We start from the raw sequence: 18,899 nt of genomic DNA, 5'->3' as shown, positions 1-18,899 counted from the left end.
AGTTTCCTATAGTTGTTTGATTGGGTTTGTGGGGGTAATGTGCACTGGAACTTTCTAGCCAAGTTGGTTGCAGGAATCTGATATTGTATATTTTAAGTAAACTTCTATACAATTAGCAACGTTTTAGCACCACAGGTAGAGTGGCCAGCCTTGGCCTGGCAACCAGTGCAAGACTGGGGAGGGGAGATGGGGGGCAGCCAGTAGTGATGGTGCAATGTCACTTCTGGGAATATCCCAAATTGACATCATGCTTCTCTAAAAATCACTGGAACTCTGTGATAAAACCACAGATTTTTTGGCAATTCCTAGAAAGGACTGATATCACTTCCAGGATTTCCCAGAAGTAACATTGCACCATCGCCGCTGGTAATTTTTTTTTTCATTTTTATTTTCTCCCACTGGCCACTAGAGTGCTGATGAGCAAGGACCACTGGGGGCAGGAGTTCTCTCAACCACAGTGAGCACATGGCAACCCTAAATGGACAATGCAAACAGCCAGATTGGCATGGATGCAAATGATAAGAGCATTGCTAAGGCATTAGGAAACGTGTTATCTAAATGGAACCATAGTTTGGAGACAAAAGATATGCTATAGGCTTGTATAGTCCCTTCCCATCCTGACAATCTCCCTCTCCCCAATGGTTTGCAGTAGCTATTGTTTACTGTTACATCTGCAATGAGCTAAGTGTGGGTAGAGCTACAAATATTGCCCAAAGCCATGGTGTACTAAATTACTTCACTCCATGGTTTGGACACTTGGAGATATGATTGCCAATTCCCTCTTGAGAAATTCCTGGAGATTTGTTTTTTTTGGGGGGGGACCTGGGGAGGGAATTCAGGAGGGATGTGTTGCCATAGAGTCCAACCTCCTAAACTGATATTCCCTCCAGGAGAACTGATCTCTATTAACTGGAGATCAGCTGTAATCCTGGGAGAAGTCCAGGCCCTAGCTGGAGGTTGACAAGCCTACTGGGAGACATAATGTCTGGACTGGGCCTCGGAGACTTACTCCTACTGCATGTTCTGCTTTTAACAAGCTCACCGTTCAGTTTAAATTTGATTCAGTGTTCTCAGGTCAACCCTCCTGGGCATGATAGCCATAGCTCACTGACAGCAGAAACATGCAACTTCCATGCTTGGGAAGGTCACATAGTATGGCTGTTTTATGTATGGCTGTTTCCCTCACGGTCACCCCTCTGATGACTTTAGGGCTTTATTTTGATTAAGCATGCCGTTTTCGACCATCAGAGGTTGCCTCGCTCTCCCCCTGTGTTTCCCTGCGTTTCGCCCAGGTTTTCAGGGATCTGTTTTATCACGAATTTGAAAACATGGGGAAAACACAAGGAAACACCGGAGGTGGGCGAAGCAACCTCTGATGGAAACGGCATGCATGTTCAATACAAAGACTCGAAGTCATCAGAGGGGTGACTGCGATGGAAATAGCTATGCATAAAAGGCCATAAAGTGGGCCCATTGCTTAGCACGGAACTGTTTTAGCTGAAAGTACTTTTTCTTAGAACTGGTTTTGTGTCCCACAGAGTGGATGTAGCTCATTGATATTTCTCATCAAGCATGGAAAGATTAGAACCACTAGTACCAACAACATCCAAAACAACTTGTTCATGAACCCTCTTGGCAAGTTTTTGAAGTTATTTAAATGTGCGTCTCTCTACTGTATGAAATGGTATTCTTTTATTGGGGGTGCCAAGGGTGCACAGCGAAGAACATGGCTCAGTTCAGCAGCTACTTTTTCTTCCAAGTTTGCAACAATCCAAATCAGTGCCCTCCTTCGCCATGAAAAACACCGAAAAAGAAGCAGTCTACAGTTTCAGTCCAGGCCATTAAGCAAATAATTGAGTTGCTCACTTCACCAAGATGATTACATGTATGCACATGTTACATCTTACCAAATCTTAACTTCACATTCTTTTGGCCTTTAAAAAAAATGACAGCTTTTTTGGCATAACTGGCTTCGTGGAATATTAACCCCAACTCAATGGCAGCAGAAATGACAGCACTGTTTTGTGCCTAGAACAGCTTCCCCTATTATGCTGAACAAGGCCTAGAAGAAATTGCATCCTCTTAGGAATAAAAAGTGAAAGGACCTAAACTGAGCAGAAGTGGGAAGAAACAGAGTTCCTCTTACATGTCCAACCAGTCTTAAGCCTATTTCTACCCAAAGAATCCCACGGCACTGTTAAACAATTTTATTACGGCATCATTTTTTGTGAACCAGAGCTGAGGCTGGCAGATGCATGAAATGGGTACCCTCAGTTGGGAGTTTAAGTCTTCATGCACCTGAGAAAAGTGGGGCTCCATTTAAAAAAAAAACACAACTTATGCAAATATATATATTTATATATTTAGCGCTTTATAGCCCACCCTCTTATTCTTTATAGTTTGTTATTCTGGCTTTAAGAGCTATCAGGGCTACTACGTCTGGAATCTGAGTTCTACCTCTGCAGCAGAAATTAAGTCTCCCTACCCTTTAAATCACTGACCTGCAGCAAAGACTCCAAATGACAGCAAATTAACACCTATTGTGTTGGTGGCTTTTATGACAGGGTTATCACTCCCATTGGGAACTGGAAACAGACTCAACAATCCAGCTCACTGAGCGCTGAATAACCAGATGGTGGTGGCCTTCCATGCCCATGGGTCATGTTGGAACATCTCCTCCACCATCCCCCTTGCCTTCAAAAAGGTCCATGTGGAATTGCATTTTCCAGATAATCAGCCTAACAAGTGTTCCTTTATCAAGTCTGAAGCCTACTACACAAAGTGTTTGCAGTCAATTGATTCTGGGCCGGTGAGTACTGTGCCAATGTGAGACTTTATAGGCAATGTTTTCATTTTCCCAACCCAATGCCTTCCCTCTTGAAATGGCACACATTAGTAGAGCTGCCCTGTCATTACATAGAATTGTTAAGAATAAAAATATATAAACGACTGCCAGGAGCATTAGAGACTCCAAACATGCCTGTGCAATGTCTAACATGCTGACATTCAGGAGTGCAAATTCATAAAAGCTCCCTTTAAAAAAAAAGCAACCCTAGATTTTAAAGACTCCTAGACAGCTACATGTATTGAGATTTTTATACACACCAACCAGCAGAACATGCAAGATACCACCCTATCATCCAGAGAGCTGGCTGCATTTAAGTACCTAAAAGGGTAATGGTAAGTTCTACAGCAGTTAAGAAACAAGATATAATTCTCTCCCTACAATCTTTCTGAGAATTGAAGCACTGTCCTTCTCAGCAATGTCTGAGGAATCTCATTTAAAGTCAAGGGGGGGTGGGAGCTTCAGAGTTTGACAGAACATATACACACAAACAGGTGTTTTCCACAAAGGGACAGGCTTTTGTGGTTTTCCTGTTGTTGCTGCAATTGCTGATACGACACAGCAGCAACAGGACTTCCACATGGTAGGTATTCCTGCATTTTCACTGTCCAGGTCCCCCCAGAAGCAATGCCCCTCCTGGTGCCTTTTTCAGGTTTTTCTTTAAATTAATTATTAATTGAATAAAGCTATATCATCATAACATTATGAAAAAGGCCCCAAGTGGCAGAGGGGAAATGGCGGCTGCAGGAACAGGGAAAATGGCTGCCATGTGAGCAAGACCAGGAAAATCAGAACTTTCTCGTCCTCTTTGCAGCCATCCAGGCTTCGGTGCAATTGTTGCCACAACTTCACAGCAAAACAAGTTTGGGAACAAACAGGGAAAAGCTAGGAAAAACCTGGGAGTGAACCATGACATTGTGGAAAATAAGAAAGTATTAACCTTGTCACTGCAAGAAACCAATCAGATACCACCAATGCGCTAATCACCAATTTTCAGTGCAAAATAGTATAATTAAACACCAGTATCAAACTACTGAATTCTATGCTCTTTAAAGAAAGACAGGCATTCACAAACAAGGTTCCTCTTAAGATAATTGTATTGCATTGTGCTTCAAATTGACTGTCTTTTTTCCACAGAGTATGCACACAGTCCTTATTGAAAGTCAATGGATCCATTACCCATCAACAAACAAAACCAGACACTTTTATGAAACATCAGAAATTTAATGGATTACCAATTCCTCTAATAGAACGTCCCTGAGTTGGGGAGGGGGGGAGAGCAAGAGAGTGCAGGTTATGCTAGGATAGAACCAGAAACAGCACATCAAGGTTTTCGGACTACGAAAATTAAGTAAACCAATGGAGACATGGTCATTTTTATTCAAGATGCTGAAAAAATGACACAACGCCTCAAAACACTTCCATTGTTACTAGGGGACAAAAACTTTGAGAAATTATTACACCACACAGTTGAACTATAAAGTGATAGAAAAAATGGTCATTCTGTGTGCAAGATATAGAAAAGTCTAATATACTACTAAGAAACATATCATTCCACTAAGAAACACATCATTCATCATAACACGCAGTAAGACTTCATGATGGGTACCCATGTTAGTCTGTCAATAGGAGTAAAAAAAGAGCAAGAGTCCAGGAGCACCTAAAGACTAACGAAATTTCTGGCAAGGTATGAGCTTTCGTGAGCCACAGCTCACGTCTTCAAATACAACTAGAATGTGAGTCCATTTATAACTTTATGTGAGTATACCAGATGGCTGCAGAAGGCCAAGATCAAACACACACCGAAAGATTCCTCACTCTGAAAGTTTGCATTTCCCAGAATTCAGTAAAAGAACACGAACATAACGGCAGAGCTCTGATCTAGTCTAAAATGAGCATATCACAAAGCTCCCTTTACTTTGGGCATATTTTAATTCTTTCTTGTTACCACCTTTGAACTGACACTATAGTTTTCTCACTGGAAGGAGACTAATAGTGCAATCTTATGCCAAGTTATTTCCAGGCTGGTCACGAATTTTAATGAGCTTTGACTGGAGTAACTCTGCATAGGATTAACTTTGCATAGGTATGCCATGACCTGTCCGCTGCAGGATAACTGGTACTTCACTGAGAGATGCTTCAACAGGGAGCAGGTAAGAGGAGATATATGTAAAGGCCATTTGCAGCTACTATAGCAGTCTCAACAACTGAATCTACAACATCACCACATTTCTGTCAAGACAGCTAGCTAAGCTCCGAGCAAGCCAGAAAGCAACTGAGACTGATCAAGAGCTCATGGTTTGATTTCTCTGTAGCTCTGGCATAGCAAGAAAGGTCACTATACACAATTATCACTAGAAGCCCAAAACAGTGTCATGTGGGATGATCTGCCACCAAATCGGCACAGGACTCTGGCCAACACAAGTTGGCAGTAATTTAGCCAATCTGTGCCAGTTACTGATTTCAAGTTTCCTTGGCAGCCCTTTCAATTCCAAATCTGACTCCCCGTCCTAAGCAATCAACAATGTTGGGCAGAAACGCTCCACAGCACATCTTCCTCACAAGCATACCAGCGAGAGGCTCTGCTGCTTTGGATTTAACAGACTCACTCTTAACCTTTTTCAAATGTCCAATGTAGAACTGTTTCAGGATCTTGCAGCAGAAGAGATTATATTTACCTAATATTGAAACTCTATGACTTATCTGTTGGGAGATGCACAGGTTCAGAATGAGAGCATCTGAAAAAGCTTTCTTTTTTAAACTGGGACCACGGTGATGAAGCCAACAAAAAAGTATGCTTGCACGGAGGCACTTTTCCTTTTGTTAAAGAGCTGCAAATACAGAGTTCTGTTTAGCAAAGAGCTAAGGGGCACACATTTTTCAACAGAACTCACTGTATATTGATCATTATGACTATGAGCAACGCTGAAATCCAGCACCAATGAACCAAGTTAACAGCATGGAGCAACAAATTTACTGGGTGACTTTGGGCAATTCTCTAGTCTTTTCCATACTGAGTCCATTCTGTACAAATCAGGCAATTCAAGCTTAGAATCAGCTGATTGTGAGGTTATGACTGAAGATCCACATGTTGTGCCATTGAAATAAACTGTTTCTTACATTTTCCCATCCATGCCAGGAGTAGTTTTATTCTGATTATGATCCCGGCCTCACCCCGTTCACTGACATAAGCAAAGGTATGCTCCATGAAGGTCTTTATTTTTAATGTTAACTGATGTAGTTTTCATAGCACTATACCAAACATAGCACTATACCAAACTGTTTCCAAACTGCTATTAAGCAACAAATTCCACTAACCCTGCATCCTGTTCCCAGTGAGAAACTTCGGCAACTCTCCCTCAGAACGGTGCTCTCTAGTTTCAATTAAATCCTGATACAAACTCCAAGCTTTCACTCTCAAATGTAAATGTTTCCCTTAAAAACCACACACTGAGAAATGGCACTAATTCTTAATGGCATCATACTGCCAAAGAAAATAAATTAAATTGTGACTGTGGAAGCTGTCACTGCACTGCCCAAAGGTTACAGGTAAGATGAGAAATAATGCTTTTTCTTAACAGCATTATAACGCCAATAACTTTTTAAAAAAGCAATTACAGCAACTATCAGTATACTGCTCGTAGGTAACACTGTTGGAAGTTGCAATGAACAGAAAGGATCAGCCAAAATATGAGAGCAAATGGTATAATGGCATGTTCCCTAGCAGTACTCCTGCCCCCAGAGAAGTGTTAAAGCGCATGCCACTGTAAGGGTATGGTGGAGTATTAGCCCAAAGGCCATCAACACAATAGAAATTGCCCTTCTCTTCCACACCAAAAGGTGTGGAAATGCCTTAGGAAATCAGGAGTGTAACATGGAAAGAACTGGAAAACAGGAGTGTAACATGGAAAGAACTGGAAAACAGTGGATTGTTACCAGTGTCATCTGGAATCAACATCGTACTGCATAGACAACTGAACAGTAATCCGGACATCCTTTATCTCAACTTAATTTCCCAAACTAATAAATGGGAACAACAGAAATCTTCCCCCCAGGATAAAATAAACGAAACATGGATTTAAGAGTGGTATAGAAATGAATGTAGCACCCCAACTCAAGCGTAGTATATTTCATTCAGGCATATATTTTGAAAATTTTAAATGCAAAGAGTTATACCTTATAGAAGACAAATGTGTGTGGGGTGGGGGGGTGCCATATAGATTTTTGAAGCAATTGTTAAACCGGGTAGCATAAAGAAAAGGACTGCACCTCACATTAAAAATATGTCAGTATTGTCTTTCCACCATATTGAATTCTCAAATGTACATAACGTGAAACATGGAGTGGGTGTGCTGCAGCCAAAAATCAGCAAGTCTCAATGACACATTTCAATCTGTTCTTCAGGAAAATCCTGTCAGAGAGCAATCACACACACAAAAAGGGGGGGGGCATCAGCAGAAGCACCATTGTTTTCTTGTCATTTTAGCCAAAGGTGGGAGGAGCTTCCTCATTTGATACACCCTGCAAAGATTTTTGGCTGACATAATATTGTCTCTTTCCATGAGTGTTATCATTCCATCAGAGGCCAAAATAGGAAGAGAGATAAACCAGGGATATGCTGGACATAAATCACCTCCCTACCTGCAACAGACATCATGAGTTTATTGCAACAGAAATATTAAAAATATTAAATTCTATTTTCATCACTCATAGAAGTTAGTGCAAGTCAGCCAGCAAATATTCTCAAATGGAGAACAACTTTGCTGCCTGAGAAAATAACTTGGGATTATTAATTGCCATCCAATGCACACACCCCAGCAAAAAAAAAAAAAAAAAAGGCAGAGAAGAAAAACAGAGCAACATAAATTAACAAACAGGCACAGCCTACCAGGCCCCATGGCCAAAGCCTCAAGCTAGCATAGCTGCTTTTGGAATAGGGGTAGAAGACCAATTAAATATTTAGTGTAGCTGTACTTCTAGGGCTTCAGGCTGGCTTTCATTATCTACCAAGCACTAGTTAAGTCACCTTAACCCTTCCCCCCATTACAAGATACAACAGCAGAGTACCCTTATATATAGAGCTACAGCAATGCCATACAGCAATGCCTAGAACTTAATTTGAAGTTAATGACTGCATCAAGATGAATGGAAGGACAAGTAATATGTGTCCAAGTTAACTACCTGGTTCCCTATCAGCAGGTACCATTAAACAGAGGCAAAAATGAAAGGGAAGCTTAAAACCACCATTGTTGGGCTATCAGAGCAAGCATAGTCAACAAGGATATTCTGTTAGACTCATCAGATTTGGCCACCCATAGCATCCCTCTCTCCTCCTGCTCCTATCTTCCTGAAATGCTTTTAAACCTAGCAAACTGGGCCTACAGAACTGAAAATATAGTTAAATCACCTGCCCTTGATAAGTGTCCTCCCTCAAATTTATTACAGACACAACATCAACAGGAAGACAGAGAAATTGGTACAGCACTATTGCCACTGCTTTGATGGCTCAGCAAAGGGTGGAGGTTCTTTAGTCTGAACTAGCATGAGAGAAACTGATTGTTTCTTGTGAAGCTAATGGAGCATAATAGTAAGACTGCAGCATAACAAATTGCCACCAAGGCAGTCACTTCTCACTCAGCTGATATTTAATGTCATCACCAACTCTAGCCTCAAGAGTTTGCCATCCAGAGCCTGAACTGCTTCCAAAGGCAACACAGTCCTTCTTCAAGTTAACAGAAAGAGGTCTGGACTTTAGAGCTGCATTCACTTGGAAAGCCATCACTGAAAGCTCTGAGAATGTCCAGATCAGAAAATGGATATAAACAGGGACCAAGCCATGCTAAACAATACTTTCTATATGAAACACCCTAGGTTTAAGCATAAATATTCATATCCCAGACAATAGTACAGAGTTATTTGGAAACACTACAAGATTAATTAAATTTGGACAGTGCATTAGACAGAAACCATATGAAAGGGTATCACCTGAAAAATTAGCTTGATTATATCTAAAATAACTTTGCTCTATCACAATCGCATGTGTTTTTCTAAAGACAGCCATTTGTACCCCAGCTCAGTGAATGAAGTCCCATAGCCACACTACATACGGCCAAGTACAAGATCTATTGCCTGTCCCATTACACATTTTCAGTCGTTCTGGTACTGCCAGAGAAACAGACTTTCCTCCACCCTGCCCTAATCCTTCACATACTCCATGACTGATCTTTCCTCACCCCTCCTTGCAGTTTCAAGCAGCTCATTTGCAGCATATATTGTGCCCCACACCTCAAGTTGCCAACAGGCCTGGGAAAAGTGTCTCCCACTTTAACAGAAATGCGCAGTTGAAGCTTTTCGTGGCATGGAGGTAAATAACATCCCATTGTTTACCAACATGCCATGAAAAACTTCAACTGCCCATTTCCACACATTAAGCCTCTGTTAAAGGACAGGAGGACACTTCTGTGGGCACTAGGCTGTACATCTGACTCTGCTGTACTTAAATCCCCAAAGTAGGGTTACCACCTATTTCAATTAAATCTTGAGATTCCAAGGTCTAAGCAAATAAAAGTTTTTGAAGAAGCAAAATTAAGTAACACAACCAAGCCCACACAAGATTCTCACAGCAATGTCAAAAATTGACAGCTCCTAAGTTCAGGACTTGAAACACAGGTGAACACCATCTAACCGCACCATTAGTGGCTGAGCATTTAAAACATTACTGTGTTTTCATTTTAAAATATTCATTCAAGTTATTGTTAGGGATGAAGCCAAGTAGAACGATTAATGTTTAGGTCATTGTAAAACCGTAAATAAGCCACGCTAAAGAGGCATACCCATGTATAACCAAGCATCATTTCTAGTATCATTGTGAAAAGATACACCCAAGCAATCTCACGAGTCCCTGGACAATGCAATATACAAGCACTTAACTAAAAGACGGATCTGCAGATTTACATTTTGTGCTCGTTCTCAACCAGAGGCAACGTCTTTTGCCAGCTTCAAAATGATAGTTTGTAGCAGCTAGTTAAAGTGTGTAGGGGCCAACGAAAGTCACAGTCTGGCTCGTGGTAGAGCTCTCGGGCAGCTTGGCCACACCGGGTTGGAAAACACTCACCACAGATGACAAGCGAGCTTCAACAGCAAATCAGTTCCATATTTTTTCCCGGACTGCCTGAAATATTGCAAGTAAATTTCCTGCACTGTTCTTTGCAGCGTCTTGTGTTTTACTTGTTGTAAAGGGTGAGGGAAATGAGAAAACAGTCTCTGGCCACACCTCCTGGTCTTTTAAAGGTGAATAAGCAGCTTCTAAATGAAGTAACTGCCTCTGCAGTGATGGGATAAATTCCCTAAAACTTCTTTGTTCGCTCCCGCACGTGTGAGTCATTACACAAACGGTTTCCGTTTGAAAGGATCAAATACTGGCAGATAAATCCAGAAGCATGTTAGCTCCCATCCTGCCCTGAAGGAATACTGCATACACATGCCCTGTTGCCCAATATTGTATATGCACATTGGCCATTATTACCATGCTCATACAGGACACTGTATTTCTTCCCTACACCTTTGTAACACGCCAACAATGCTGTTCCACCCATCTCATGCTCATACAGGCAAGTAGGGCTTTGTGTTCTTCTAAACCACACCAGTGAATGCCCAGGTCATCATGCAGACCAGCATATAGTAATTCTAAAGTACCGCTTATGCTGAAACTGAGTGCAGGACCCATGCAGATCTTGCCGATACATATAAACAGGATACCCAGCTCCCATTCTTTGTAAATATACAGACTGTTCCTGCCTCATGGATTCACAGTGCTTCCCCTTGTTCTCATTTCACAAACTAGTGAAACAGAATTAAGCTTCCCACAAGGGGAAGAGTCTGGGACAAAACCTTGGCTTCCCAATATGGAAGTCTGGCCCTTTAGCTACTACCAGCGTGCCAACTTGCACCCGAACGGCATCACACAATCCAGTTTTGCCAGCAAAGCAGAACAAAAAGCTTACCAGTTGCTTCCAAATGGCATTTCTCTCTCCACTGGTACCTTTAAAGTTTATATTTTCATAAATGCCTACAATTTAAACTAACCTCTTAGAAAATTTGCATATGGGTTAAATAGGGATTTATTTGGTATGCAAGGATTTACAACTAGCCTTAAAAAGGTAAGAGATTTTGTTTTGTTTTTTCATTTGCCGCTGTCTCAAAACTACAATGCATTTCAGAGTATTAAGTAAAAGAACTACATTTTGTCCCAGTGCAAGTACACAAAGGCTCGGCAACATGCGCAGCCTGATGCAGAGTAGATGATGGATGCTAATACAGCCATAAAGACCAACTCAACCGAGCATGATGCGGGACACAAAATTTCTAACTCAGACTTCACTGTGTGAATACTTCCTCTAAGCAACTCTATGGAACTGACAGAATACTTACTCTAAGTCTTCAGCAACCACCTTCCATAGAGTCAGCCCCTTCCCCAGAGATTTCAGGGACTTTATAAAACAAAATGGGAGCCCAATGAACGCCTGCCCTCTGGATTGCAGATGAAGTTGGTTTATACACGCAAATCCACAAGTGTAGCAACACTTTTTAATTTCTCCCTTTGCTCTGTGTTTTAGCTGCTTAACCCTTTCCACAGAGAATTTGTTTAGAGAAAAAGCAAACCCTTTAATAGATAGAAATTCAGTAATCCACAGCACAGCCCCCCAAGCCTCCCCACCTTGAGATCAAGAATTGCGATTGGATATTTACAGAATTCAGCCTGTTGCGCTCTCCCCCCCCCCACATTACTTCAAAATCCTTCCCCACACAGAAGAATTTTTCAAAGAGGGCAAGAAGTGATTCAAATTCTATGTGCAAACTGCACATACTAGAACTGAAGCTCCAGTGTGGGTGGCAGAACAAAGTCAGACACAAAAATATCATTTACAAATAAAAACAAAACACAAATGTTTGCAAAAGCCATCCGTCTGACTACCAAGAAAAAAAATACTTGTGACCAGTGAAAGAGAGAACTGCTAAGACAAACAAGAACCACAGGGTGAGTGATACATTAATGCACATATTAGAAGCAGGAAAAAATGAAATTAACAAACACACGAGGGGGAAAAACAAATATTCCAAAGTACTCTGTAAGATTTTGCCCTCTATACATTATTATTTGGCAACAGCTGTCTTTTAAAAGCGTTCCTCCTACAAACACACACATTTCACAGGTATAGATTCCTTCCTCATACTTAAGTCTTCACTCTTTCCTATCAACAACAATTCAAAAGGTGTGTTTAAACCTGCCATGTGGCAGTTACTGCCAGCATAAGGAGGAAATCACTCAGCCCTGGAGGCAAGTGAATTAGCCAAGTTTGAAAGGTGGCATCCTGCTCTTTGCAGAAGCACAACAATGCCAAATGGGAAACAATTAAATCAAAAATGGCATCACTGGGATTTGTTTTGAAGTTGTTGTCATGTTTTTAAAAAAAATTATTGCCCTCGCTCAGCAGTCAAGATAAAACAATACATTTTTACAGGCAAAAAGGTGAGTTCCTGTATATGGATGCAATAGGAGAGGCCATTTCAGCCCTGAAGGCCAACCTATGCGCACATTCAGTTTGATTATAGTAGCTGATAATGAATTTCTTGCAGGATCTCCATCCCAAGCACCTACATTACAGTGTTGCTTTCACAGAACGTGGGCATAGACTAGCAGACCTGTGCAATGTTATTCCCCCTTCTCTTTGGAAGGAATGCCAACACTAGAAACAACCCCGCACCTGCTAGTAGGAAAAAGCAACTCTGAAGGAGAAATGCCTTTTCCTGCTGTATCACCTTTTGAAGGAAACAGACATTTGTAAAAATAAAAAAATAAAATTTTTAAGCTTGTCACAAAAAAATCAACTGTAGCATCAAGTTCCAAAATCCTAGCAGGAGAAGATTCACAGAAGAGATGAACATATTTGGGTGACCTCTTTCTCATCCCTCAACGCACTCACCCACCAATTTTCTTTAAGATAAAGGTTAAGAATTCTCCAACTCCACAGAGATTTCTCACACAAAGACTTCGTGTCTCTTTAAAGGCAAAATACAACTGCATCTTGCCCTCCTTCGATCTCTCCCCCTATGCAACAGAAAGAAAAATTTCAGCCACCCCCTCCCCATTCCAGCCCCACAGCGAGACACACAAACATTATCAGATTCAAAAGCATCCCCTCCACCATGAGAAAAGAAAAGCTCTTAGGCTTCTCTGGGCAAAAACTTCACAACTGACTGCACATAGTTCCCGGCTTGGTTATTAGAAAAGAAAAAGAGAAAGCGCCTGAAGTGGTTATTTTATTTGCTCTTTGTTTTATAGATCTCCCCCGCCCCTTCTTAAAGAAACTCTCCTTTCTATAGAGGGAATCTGAATTAGGATCTGCCAGATTTCTTTGGGCTTTTTTATTTTCATCTTTATTTTAAAAAATTTTAAAAAGAAAAATTGAGAATGCTAATAGATCAGGACCAAGTACATCCCCTGCAGATTTATTAAGACTACTCACCCCAAAACTATTTACTCCATTATAACTTCCTCTAGACTCAGACATGAAGTAACAACTTTTCTTATTAGAACCCTAAATTGCAACATGAGAACATAACTTTCTTGTGCATGAAGTTGTCTGGCGCATGTTATCAGTGTGCAAAAAGGGGGTCCATGCCTATTTACCAAGCTTCCCTTACAATGTTTCACAATGGAAATGTGAAAAGGCAGTCTACTGTATGCATCTTACTCTGCAGGAAGGTTTTTGCCTAACACCAGCATTCAATGTCTTTGGAATGGAATAGAAGAACATTTTTAAAGCTTTGACAGAGAAGGCCTCAAGACTGGATAAGGGAGAGATTTACACAAGCTTTTGATCACATTTCTCCTCACAAAAATACTCACAATTTAATGATATGAAATGAAATTTCCCCCCTTTTAATGCATTAATTGATTTTAAAATATTAATTGCACCCGTTTTAACTAAAAGGTTATCTCCCCATTCAAGATTCACATGTTAACAATGCATGACAATGAATAACAATCATTAATTTTTAAAGATTCAGTTAAACTTTCCAAAAATTTATCTGAAAACGGTGCAAAATTCAGGGCTCACAGGGTCTCAGAAATCCGTATCACCTCTACAACACCCCATCCCTGAAGAAAAAGGTTTGGAATAAGAACCATCTGGTCAATTTATTAATCTTTCTGACTTGGTTTACACAATAAATTCTACATCTGGTGCTTACTGTTTTTTCTCTCAGTTTCAAGGTGTGGTTTTAAAAAAGAAGGGGAAACTTGAGAAGGGCAAGGGATTATTTTTTAAGAAATTGAATTCTCTGAATATCACTCACTTGCAAGACCTAGCCTAATTTTAAAGTGCAAATAACAGAAATTAAACAGAAATTCTATTTGCGTAAACTTTATTTAGACTCCTGAGTGATATTGTAGGGAAGTGACAAGGGCCCCATTGCCTACGGAGGTAACACACTGTCAATTTGACACAAAATGGCCTATTGGCGGCACAAGCCCCTTCTTGTGTTAACTGTTTTAACATGTACTAATAAATTAACATAGTATTATACTATTTCTGTTGTGGGTTAAAAACCCACAAAGACAAAGTAATAAACACAAAGTAATTTTTTTTTTATTGTACACCCCACAGCTTTCCTAAAGCATTAAAGTGAAGTTTTAATCCAATGCAAAAAACTAGCAGACTGTGGCATACGGGCAGCCTCGTGTACAGTTTTTGTCTCCAAAGAAACAGTATCGCGAATTGGGCACTTGATTGAAGTCTGCAACGGACCCTGGAATGAGATCTGCAGAGAAATTCCTCAGGGCTAGACTAGGGAAGAGACAAATCTCACGATGAGTTTGTCAAATGCGTTCCTTTTTTTAATATCGAGCTACAGAAGGAACCGAGACCATTATTATTCTCTAATGAATTATTATGCAAGTCCTCAACCATTCAGAAATGTATTTTGAACTTGAGGCCAGAGATGGGATACAAATATTTCCATTTCACAAATGCCAAATTCAAGAAGAAAGTTTGTGTTTCGGAACCCCTTCTATTTCCTTGTAATCTTACTGAAAATGTGATTTGTCTACACAAAAAGCATTTTGCTAAAAGAAAACAAATCTGTGTAGCTGGAGTCACATGCCTGACACAGCATTTTTGAAACTTTTACAGGAGTGACATAAAAACATTTTTAGAACAGAGACCATTAACTTTAGCAACGGTTGGACTGGGAATTGGTCTCAAACTATTTGCTCTATTGGGAGTTTGATAATAGGAATGGATTAGAAGTCTTATAGATCCCCATGCCAACTACAAATTCTAAAATATATTTTGCTTGACACTTGTCAGGTGCCCCAAAAGACTAATGAATTTGTTCCCTTTGTTGTAATGACTATAAGCACAAAGTATGTAAAAGTAGCCAATCCACAGCAAGCATATTAAAAATTAGAATTGGGTCCAAATATTTAAGAAAATGCTTAAGCAATATTAACATTTTTAAAATATGATTTCCCAATTAAGAGAAACCTACATAAAAATAATGATGTTAAATATAATTGTTCCCCCTTTTAAATGTAAATACCATGACAGGTTTAAAAAATCATTATGTTAAATATAATTTTTCCCTTTTAAGTTTAAATACCATGACAGGTTAATAATATATGTAGAGATATGTGCATCGTTTTCTGCTCTTATGCATTTATACAGCTCATCCCACTCTTACAGAGAACTGAGATTGGCATCACATTACATTGAAGATATTAATGTATGTGATCATTTTACTTTAGATTTTAGTTCAAGTTTACCACTTGTAGATTTGTTTTAAATCATGAGTGAGGAAGAAAGAAGATACGCTGACAAACCACCAAATGGAAGACTGATCACAATGAAACCATTCTCTGACCTCAATAAATATGTTCTGTGCATTTTAAAAAAGGTAAAGCATGGAAGATCCAGCCCACGCAAGTCACAGGAGAATATAGTTATAGTATAACTACTGAGGGCATCCATTGTCACTGCCCCATCAGAAAACAGAATAAATAAAAGCACCAATTATTTAGAATTAAATTATTTCAGATTCACTTCTCCTATTAAAAAGGTGCGGAAAAACATCATGGACACTTCTGGGACTTGTGAAAGGTTTTTCCAGCATCCCAAAGTTTTTTGTTTTTGTTTTTCAGACATAAGAACAGACCCTGAGAGTTGGTCTTCTCGCTAGACAAAAACTTTCCTATTCATAGCCAACTCGACTGCCAGGGGGAAAAAAATTGTTCCACAAAAACCCAGGTGTCCCGGTTCAGGACCTCCCCCCCCACCATCATGTATACTCAAGTGGACCACAACTGTGAATACCTTTGAGTCTACCCATCCTGTCAATCACAATAAATTGTAATTCGCGGACACACTTACTGGCCTGATTGATCTGCGGAAACCCCAACGCGGTTTGGCAAGGTCTACTCCCCCAACCCTGTTCACATTCACAAAACAGAACCAACCTCCCCCCCCCCCAAAAAAAAAAACCCAGCCAGGCTAGCTGCCCGCTCCGTCCGTCAGTTTCCCCCCACAGGCGAGAATCTCCTATCTCGTCCTCCTATAGACACCCCCTCCTATAGACACACACACCCCCCAGGAACAAAGAGAGACCCCCTAGACGCTCCAACTCGCTCCCGAGGCGCAGCCCCTTCAAGTCACGCATCCTCCTTCGTAGGATCCCAGCCGAAAAGTTGCTCCCGCCGGGACCCCTCTCTTTGTCCGGCGCGCTTCTCTTTTACCCCCCAACTCTGACGCGTCTCCTTCCCTAAAAGCCCCCCAACGATCAAAAAATACGACACCGGGGGGTGGGGAGAGGCTGCCTGGCCCCCGACATCACCTGCCGGCCCCCCATCCTCGAGCATGAACTGTTGGGAGCGACGCGGGGAGAGGAGAGGAAAGCCGTCCACGGAGCACGAGGCCCCACTTTCCTGCTCCTCACACCTGTTTTGTTAACAAAAATACCTGGGGGGGGTGAGAGAGAGAGAGGAGCCCACCGGGTCGGCCGGCATTAACAACTTTAAACGGTCGCTCGGCGCAAAGATTCTACGCAACGTGTTTTCCTCCCAAGCAGGAGAGGTCCCTTTAATTTGAAAAAAAACGACCCAAAAAGAGAGAGAGAGAGAGAGAGAGGAAGGCGCTATCAAGGTCCTCTCCGCGCGCCGGGGCCAAGCCGAGTCCAAAGTCGGGGAGGCACGCGGGGGTGTTCTGCTCTGCGGTCCCACCAACCTGTTCGGCTCTACAGCGCCCGGAACCGAGACTCAACTTTTAACACCCCCCGCTCGGGAGCATGTGGCTGCTTCTTTCCTGCCGCCGCCTCTGCCGCCGCCGCGTCCAGTTTCTTCCCTCGCGGAGCAGCAGTGCCTCCAGCTCCCAGGCAGCCCGAGGTCCCCCAAAGTTAAACACCTCGGAGACAAAGAGAGAGAGAGAGAAAGAGGGGGGGGGGAGAGAAAGAGGAGAAGCCGACACAGGCAGAAGGAGAAGGAAGCACTTCACACAGTTCGGGCGCGAGCGTACTTTTCTCGGGCCAAAGGCTTTGAACCGCTTTCTTCTCTCTTAGGGCGCGGGGGGGGGGGCGCCTGCTGCTGCCTCTCCTCCTCCTCCTCCTCCCTTCGCCCCCTTCTCCCGTTCCGATTTCCTCAATGGGAGCCTCAAGGGCGGGCGGGGGAGGGTGGGGAGTCAGCCTCTGCCTCGGGTCCCTCCTCTCTCTGTCCCATTCAGACGGGGAGACCAGCCTCTAATCGCAGGGGTTGCGTCTGTACTGGAGATGTGACTTGAGCGCGGGGAGGGGGGGAGGGAGGGGTGGGGGAGCGAGCGAGCGAGCGCCGAGAGTTACTTCCAGCGCTACCATAATCCGTCTAAAGCAGGTGCAGCGCGTTTCCCGAGTCCCTGAATGGGAAGGGAGGCGGCCGCGGCGAAAGGGGGATCAAAGAGGTGAAACGCGAGGGGGGGGGGCGCTTTCGAACCGATGGGGAGCGGGACGAGACGGGGCCTGTTGCATACCTGCGGCCGGGATCGCCGCACACTTGGACGGGTGGGGTCGGCCGGTCGGAGGAGGCGCGGTCCCTGCCCACCCTCGCCGCTTTCCCAAGTTTTTGTGGGTCAGTGGTCCTGAATAGCGATGGTGTTAACTGATGCCTCGAGGCATCGCTGTTGCAGAAGACTCTGCGGATGCGTGACCTGCCTCGCTGCTGTGTCACACGTTACTTTTTTAACTAAGCGGTTTCACGTGTACGCTTTTTTTTTTTTTTAAAGCCCTCCAATGTATTGTGCCGGCACATAGGACAAGACTGACCTCTGTGTGCGTGCGCAATAGCGAACTTGGGTGAAACAGTCTTTACCAAGTGGTCGGGATTAATTGATAAGGGAGTTTTCCTATATGAGGCTTAACCCTTTGTTCGCATTTCGCAACGGCAGGAGCTGTAATTACAGTTTGTTTTTTAAATGCTTGTTTTATGTACTTTCTCTCTGAAATTAAAAAGCATTCGCGTGGGCCCATGCACAGTGTGGGCAGTGTGCAGATGTGTTGCACATCCACATGTGAGGATGCCCTCAAACTTATTGCTATACTATCCTTGATGTTAAGCACCGCCAACCATACTGGGATTTGCTTCTCAGTAAATGCACAGCAAACCAGGATTCATAGGCATTGTAAAGTTCTTTTCACGCTGGGGTTGATATTCTACTTACACTCTTTTAACTTCCCTGAATTTTGAAAGATCTTTCTAGTATTTCCTTGAATTTCACTCCATCTTCCAAGTAAATATGCTTAGACCTGTAGTAAAGAAAGACTCCAGATGTAATCCTGATTTATTCTTTATTCGTCTTCTCGATTCTTTTGCGCAGGACAACTTGCATGTCCATTTTTACCAATCCCTCAATAACCCTGATCCAAATCTGTTTAAAGAACATGCTATGCCCTGCATAAATATTGTATTTTGTTTATATAGTAAAAGAAGTATATCCCAGCTTTCTGTCAAATTATATTCAAGCTGATTTACTTA

At 42.1% G+C, this 18,899-nt stretch overlaps 1 protein-coding gene across 4 annotated transcripts in view; it reads right to left on the bottom strand.

The window, feature by feature from the left end:
- The window catches only part of FOXP4 (forkhead box P4), a 159,484-nt gene extending 142,027 nt beyond the window's left edge, over positions 1 to 17,457 (bottom strand). The window contains exon 1 of one of the 4 annotated variants that reach the window (XM_056844085.1): positions 17,413 to 17,457. The gene's annotated coding sequence lies outside the window, so the exon portion shown is untranslated. Of the gene's footprint in view, positions 1 to 16,218; positions 16,239 to 17,124; positions 17,225 to 17,391 lie in introns of those variants that run through there. The other 3 variants (XM_056844088.1, XM_056844086.1, XM_056844089.1) reach the window with 3 other exon arrangements.
- Between the last annotated feature and the right edge of the window lie 1,442 nt (positions 17,458 to 18,899).

This window comes from Euleptes europaea, chromosome 2 (genome assembly GCF_029931775.1).
Source record: "Euleptes europaea isolate rEulEur1 chromosome 2, rEulEur1.hap1, whole genome shotgun sequence".
Lineage (NCBI taxonomy): Eukaryota > Metazoa > Chordata > Lepidosauria > Squamata > Sphaerodactylidae > Euleptes > Euleptes europaea.
The sequence above is the reverse complement of the archived record's forward strand: the minus strand, read 5'-3'. Positions and strand labels throughout refer to the sequence as shown.